The sequence below is a fragment of the Mus musculus genome, chromosome 6, assembly GCF_000001635.26.
Source record: "Mus musculus strain C57BL/6J chromosome 6, GRCm38.p6 C57BL/6J".
Taxonomy (NCBI): Eukaryota; Metazoa; Chordata; class Mammalia; order Rodentia; family Muridae; genus Mus; species Mus musculus.
Window position 1 is genome coordinate 41,877,439 of NC_000072.6, and position 6,812 is coordinate 41,884,250.

The window sequence follows — 6,812 nt, forward strand, 5'->3', positions numbered from 1 at the left end:
AATGTTGGGTCCTGTTTGTGTAGCCAGTCTGTTAGTCTATGTCTTTTTATTGGGGAATTGAGTCCATTGATATTAAGAGATATTAAGGAAAAGTAATTGTTGCTCCCTTTTATTTTTGTTGTTAGAGTTGGCATTCTGTTCTTGTGGCTGTCTTCTTTTTGGTTTGTTGAATGATTACTTTCTTGCTTGTTCTAGGGCGTGATTTCCGTCCTTGTATTGCTTCTTTTCTGTTATTATCCTTTGAAGGGCTGGATTCTTGGAAAGATATTGTGTGAATTTGGTTTTGTCGTGGAATACTTTGGTTTCTCCATCTATGGTAATTGAGAGTTTGGCCGGGTATAGTAGCCTGGGCTGGCATTTGTGTTCTCTTAGTGTCTGTATAACATCTGTCCAGGCTCTTCTGGCTTTCATAGTCTCTGGTGAAAAGTCTGGTGTAATTCTGATAGGCCTTCCTTTATATGTTACTTGACCTTTCTCCCTTACTGCTTTTAATATTCTATCTTTATTTAGTGCATTTGTTGTTCTGATTATTATGTGTCGGGAGGAATTTCTTTTCTGGTCTAGTCTATTTGGAGTTCTGTAGGCTTCTTGTATGATCATGGGCATCTCTTTTTTTATGTTTGGGAAGTTTTCTTCTATTATTTTGTTGAAGATATTAGCTGGCCCTTTAAGTTGAAAATCTTCATTCTCATCAATTCCTATTATCCGTAGGTTTGGTCTTCTCATTGTGTCCTGGATTACTTGGATGTTTTGAGTTAGGATCCTTTTGCATTTTGTATTTTCTTTGACTGTTGTGTCGATATTCTCTATGGAATCTTCTGCACCTGAGATTCTCTCTTCCATTTCTTGTATTCTGTTGCTGATGCTCGCATCTATGGTCCCAGATCTCTTTCCTAGGGTTTCTATCTCCAGCGTTGCCTCGCTTTGGGTTTTCTTTATTGTGTCTACTTCCCCTTTTAGTTCTAGTATGGTTTTGTTCATTTCCATCACCTGTTTGGCTGTGTTTTCCTGCTTTTCTTTAAGAGCCTGTAACTCTTTAGCAGTGCTCTCCTGTAAATCTTTAAGTGACTTATGAAAGTCCTTCTTGATGTCCTCTATCATCATCATGAGAAATGTTTTTAAATCTGGGTCTAGATTTTCGGTTGTGTTGGGGTGCCCAGGACTAGGTGGGGTGGGAGTGCTGCGTTCTGATGATGGTGAGTGGTCTTGATTTCTGTTAGTAGGATTCTTACGTTTGCCTTTTGCCATCTGGTAATCTCTGAAGCTAGCTGTTTTAGTTGTCACTGTTAAGAGCTTGTTCTTCAGGTGACTCTGTTAGCCTCTATGAGCAGACCTGGAGGGTAGCACTCTCCTTAGTTTCAGTGGGCAGAGTATTCTCTGCAGGCAAGCTCTCTTCTTGCAAGGCAGGTACCCAGATATCTGGTGTTCGAACCAGACTCCTGGCAGAAGTTGTGTTCCACTCACTAGAGGTCTTAGGATCACGTGTGGAATCCTGTGTGGGCCCTTGCGGGTGTCAGGCGACTCAGCTGGCAAGGTAGCCGGGGCTCGAGTGGAGTGGAAGGGGTTTGTGCCCCAGATCAAGCCCGGGTAGCCTGCTTCCCTATGTACCGCAGTCTCAAGTTCCACGCGATTGGATTGGGGTAGGCGCTGTGTTCCACTCACCAGAGGTCTTAGGGTCCCGTGGGGAGTCCCGTGTGGGCCCTTGCGGGTGTTGGGCAAGACTCTGCTGGCAAGGTAGCCCGGGGCTCGAGTCTCGAGTCGAGCGGAAGGGACTTGTGCCCCAGATCAGGCCCGGGTAGCCTGCTTCCCTATGTACCGCAGTCTCGAGTTCTGCGCGATTGGATTGGGGCAGGCACTGTGATCCACTCACCAGAGGTCTTAGGGTCCTGTGGGGCGTCCTGTGTGGACCCTTGCGGGTGTTGGGCAAGACTCTGCTGGCAAGGTAGCCCGGGGCTCGAGTCTCGAGTCGAGCGGAAGGGACTTGTGCCCCAGATCAGGCCCGGGTAGCCTGCTTCCCTATGTACCGCAGTCTCATGTTCCGCGCGATTGGATTGGGGCAGGCACTGTGGTCCACTCACCAGAGGTCTTAGGGTCCCGTGGGGAGTCCCGTGTGGACCCTTGCGGGTGTTGGGCAAGACTCTGCTGGCAAGGTAGCCCGGGGCTCGAGTCTCGAGTCGAGCGGAAGGGACTTGTGCCCCAGATCAGGCCCGGGTAGCCTGCTTCCCTATGTACCGCAGTCTCAAGTTCCGCGCGATTGGATTGGGGCAGGCACTGTGGTCCACTCACCAGAGGTCTTAGGGTCCCGTGGGGAGTCCCGTGTGGACCCTTGCGGGTGTTGGGCAAGACTCTGCTGGCAAGGTAGCCCGGGGCTCGAGTCTCGAGTCGAGTGGAAGGGACTTGTGCCCCAGATCAGGCCCGGGTAGCCTGCTTCCCTATGTACCGCAGTCTCATGTTCCGCGCGATTGGATTGGGGCAGGCACTGTGGTCCACTCACCAGAGGTCTTAGGGTCCCGTGGGGAGTCCCGTGTGGACCCTTGCGGGTGTTGGGCAAGACTCTGCTGGCAAGGTAGCCCGGGGCTCGAGTCTCGAGTCGAGCGGAAGGGACTTGTGCCCCAGATCAGGCCCGGGTAGCCTGCTTCCCTATGTACCGCAGTCTCAAGTTCCGCGCGATTGGATTGGGGCAGGCACTGTGGTCCACTCACCAGAGGTCTTAGGGTCCCGTGGGGAGTCCCGTGTGGACCCTTGCGGGTGTTGGGCAAGACTCTGCTGGCAAGGTAGCCCGGGGCTCGAGTCTCGAGTCGAGTGGAAGGGACTTGTGCCCCAGATCAGGCCCGGGTAGCCTGCTTCCCTATGTACCGCAGTCTCAAGTTCCGCGCGATTGGATTGGGGCAGGCACTGTGGTCCACTCACCAGAGGTCTTAGGGTCCCGTGGGGAGTCCCGTGTGGACCCTTGCGGGTGTTGGGCAAGACTCTGCTGGCAAGGTAGCCCGGGGCTCGAGTCTCGAGTCGAGCGGAAGGGACTTGTGCCCCAGATCAGGCCCGGGTAGCCTGCTTCCCTATGTACCGCAGTCTCAAGTTCCGCGCGATTGGATTGGGGCAGGCACTGTGATCCACTCACCAGAGGTCTTAGGGTCCCGTGGGGAGTCCCGTGTGGACCCTTGCGGGTGTTGGGCAAGACTCTGCTGGCAAGGTAGCCCGGGGCTCGAGTCTCGAGTCGAGCGGAAGGGACTTGTGCCCCAGATCAGGCCCGGGTAGCCTGCTTCCCTATGTACTGCAGTCTCAAGTTCCGCGCGATTGGATTGGGGCAGGCACTGTGGTCCACTCACCAGAGGTCTTAGGGTCCCGTGGGGAGTCCCGTGTGGACCCTTGCGGGTGTTGGGCAAGACTCTGCTGGCAAGGTAGCCCGGGGCTCGAGTCTCGAGTCGAGCGGAAGGGACTTGTGCCCCAGATCAGGCCCGGGTAGCCTGCTTCCCTATGTACCGCAGTCTCAAGTTCCGCGCGATTGGATTGGGGCAGGCACTGTGGTCCACTCACCAGAGGTCTTAGGGTCCCGTGGGGAGTCCCGTGTGGACCCTTGCGGGTGTTGGGCAAGACTCTGCTGGCAAGGTAGCCCGGGGCTCGAGTCTCGAGTCGAGCGGAAGGGACTTGTGCCCCAGATCAGGCCCGGGTAGCCTGCTTCCCTATGTACCGCAGTCTCGAGTTCCGCGCGATTGGATTGGGTCAGGCACTGTGATCCACTCACCAGAGGTCTTAGGGTCCCGTGGGGAGTCCCGTGTGGACCCTTGCGGGTGTTGGGCAAGACTCTGCTGGCAAGGTAGCCCGGGGCTCGAGTCTCGAGTCGAGCGGAAGGGCGGCATTCTGTTCTTGTGGCTGTCTTCTTTTTGGTTTGTTGAATGATTACTTTCTTGGTTGTTCTAGGGCGTGATTTCCATCCTTGTATTGCTTCTTTTCTGTTATTATCCTTTGAAGGGCTGGATTCGTGGAAAGATATTGTGTGAATTTGGTTTTGTCGTGGAATACTTTGGTTTCTCCATCTATGGTAATTGAGAGTTTGGCCGGGTATAGTAGCCTGGGCTGGCATTTGTGTTCTGTTAGTGTCTGTATAACATCTGTCCAGGCTCTTCTGGCTTTCATAGTCTCTGGTGAAAAGTCTGGTGTAATTCTGATAGGCCTTCCTTTATATGTTACTTGACCTTTCTCCCTTACTGCTTTTAATATTCTATCTTTATTTAGTGCATTTGTTGTTCTGAATATTATGTGTCGGGAGGAATTTCTTTTCTGGTCCAGTCTATTTAGAGTTCTGTAGGCTTCTTGTATGATCATGGGCATATCTTTCTTTATGTTTGGGAAGTTTTCTTCTATTATTTTGTTGAAGATATTGGCCAGCCCTTTAAGTTGAAAATCTTCATTCTCATCAAATCCTATTATCTGTAGGTTTGGTCTTCTCATTGTGTCCTGGATTTCCTGAATGTTTTGAGTTTGGATCCTTTTGCATTTTGTATTTTCTTTGACTGTTGTGTCGATGTTCTCTATGGAATCTTCTGCACCTGAGATTCTCTCTTCCATTTCTTGTATTCTGTTGCTGATGCTTGAATCTATGGTTCCAGATCTCTTTCCTAGGGTTTCTATCTCCAGCGTTGCCTCGCTTTGGGTTTTCTTTATTGTGTCTACTTCCCTTTTTAGATCTAGTATGGTGTTGTTCATTTCCATCACCTGTTTGGATGTGTTTTCCCGTTTTTCTTTAAGGACTTCTACCTGTTTGGTTGTGTTTTCCTGCTTTTCTTTAAGGGCCTGTAACTCTTTAGCAGTGCTCTCCTGTAACTCTTTAAGTGACTTATGAAAGTCCTTCTTGATGTCCTCTATCATCATCATGAGAAATGTTTTTAAATCTGGGTCTAGATTTTCGGTTGTGTTGGGGTGCCCAGGACTAGGTGGGGTGGGAGTGCTGCGTTCTGATGATGGTGAGTGGTCTTGATTTCTGTTAGTAGGATTCTTATGTTTGCCTTTCGCCATCTGGTAACCTCTGAAGCTAGCTGTTATAGTTTCTCTGTTAAGAGCTTGTTCTTCAGTTGACTCTGTTAGACTCTATAAGCAGACCTGGGAGGGTAGCTCTCTCCTTAGTTTCAGTGGGCAGAGTATTCTCTGCAGGCAAGCTCTCTTCTTGCAGGGAAGGTACCCAGATATCTGGTGTTCGTACCTGCCTCCTGGCAGAAGTTGTGTTCCACTCACTAGAGGTCTTAGGATCCCGTGTGGAATCCTGTGTGGGCCCTTGCGGGTGTCAGGCGACTCCGCTGGCAAGGTACCCCGGTGCTCGAGTGGAGTGGAAGGGACTTGTGCCCCAGGTCAGGCCCGGATAGTCTGCTTCCCTATTTACTGCAGTCTCAGGTTCCGCGAGATTGGATTGGGGCAGGCGCTGTGTTCCACTCATCAGAGGTCTTAGGATCCCGTGGGGAATCCTGTGTGGGCCCTTGCGCGTGTCAATAAAAATATTTCAAGACAAACAGAAGATAAATCAATACAAAACAACTAAGCTAAAATTATAGAAAACTCTTAATGAAATGCCATACACAGGCAGAAGAAAGGAAAGCCTCATCAGTGACAACGCAAGAAAGAATACATTTCATAAGATGAGCAGATAAACAAAAGAGAGCCAGGAAAAAAATCAATCATGTCTAACACAGCAAACTGGAAGAGCCTTCATAACAATATGGAAGGTTCCAAAGAACTATCAAGTAGTCTAACCAACTGGAACAACTACAACAACCATGACAAATAGCAGACATCTCTTAATAATACAATGGCATTAGTTCAAGAATTAAAAGATTCTGAACAACTGATTTGATTAAAAGATCAATTCCAACATTCTATTTTATGTAAGAAACACACCTATGTAACAAAGCATGAAAAAAACTTTTAATCAAAGGATAGAAATTAGCCTACCAAGCAAATAGATAGAAGCTTTAAGTAGCCTGGGGCTATGGTGTTAAACTTGATCAACAAGACTTTACAACAAAACAAACCATAAGAGATAAATGTATCCACTAAAAATTAACAACTCATCAAGAAGTTGTAACTATAGCAAATATAGAACACCAGAACTGTTTATTTAGTAGCAAAACCATCAAAAGACATATAATGTCACATCAAATCTGAAATAACAATAATGAGTGACTTCAAGATTTCAGTTTTCAATTTAGATATTTTCTTCTTTAATACAAGACTCTACAAATAAGAAGAGAAACCAAAGTCTGTAGACTGCAAAACGTAAGAATAAAAATGAATTCACAAATAGAATCAAATAAGCAAATAAGTGTTTCTTTGAAAGTATGGATAATACTGGGAGAAAAAAAAAAAACAGAGGCAAACTAAACAAAAGAAAAAACTCCAAATTTAGAAATTAGTGATAAATAAGGACTTGGTGCAACATACCTCAAAGTTTTAGAAAATACTTCGCAAAGTTATACTACGTTTCAGAAGACTTGGATAAGTTTCTAAACTAATATTTTAGAATTAAATGGAGAACTGTAAAATGTAAATAAATTAATATCAGCTATGATATTGGCACAGAAAGTAAATGTCTGTCCACAAAGGAAAGGTGGCTAACAGGTTAAGAAAAGATTATTGTGAACTAGAAACAACAACAACAACAACAACAAAAAATAAACAAACAAACAAAACCTAAAAGCCTATTATCTAAACTCCAGAATGTCACAGGTGCTTATTCTGTCCATTCTGATTCAATACAGGATTCAAAGTCTTTGATAGAGGAAAAAAAAATTGAAAAAAGAAAAAAAAAAGGAAATGAAGCAATA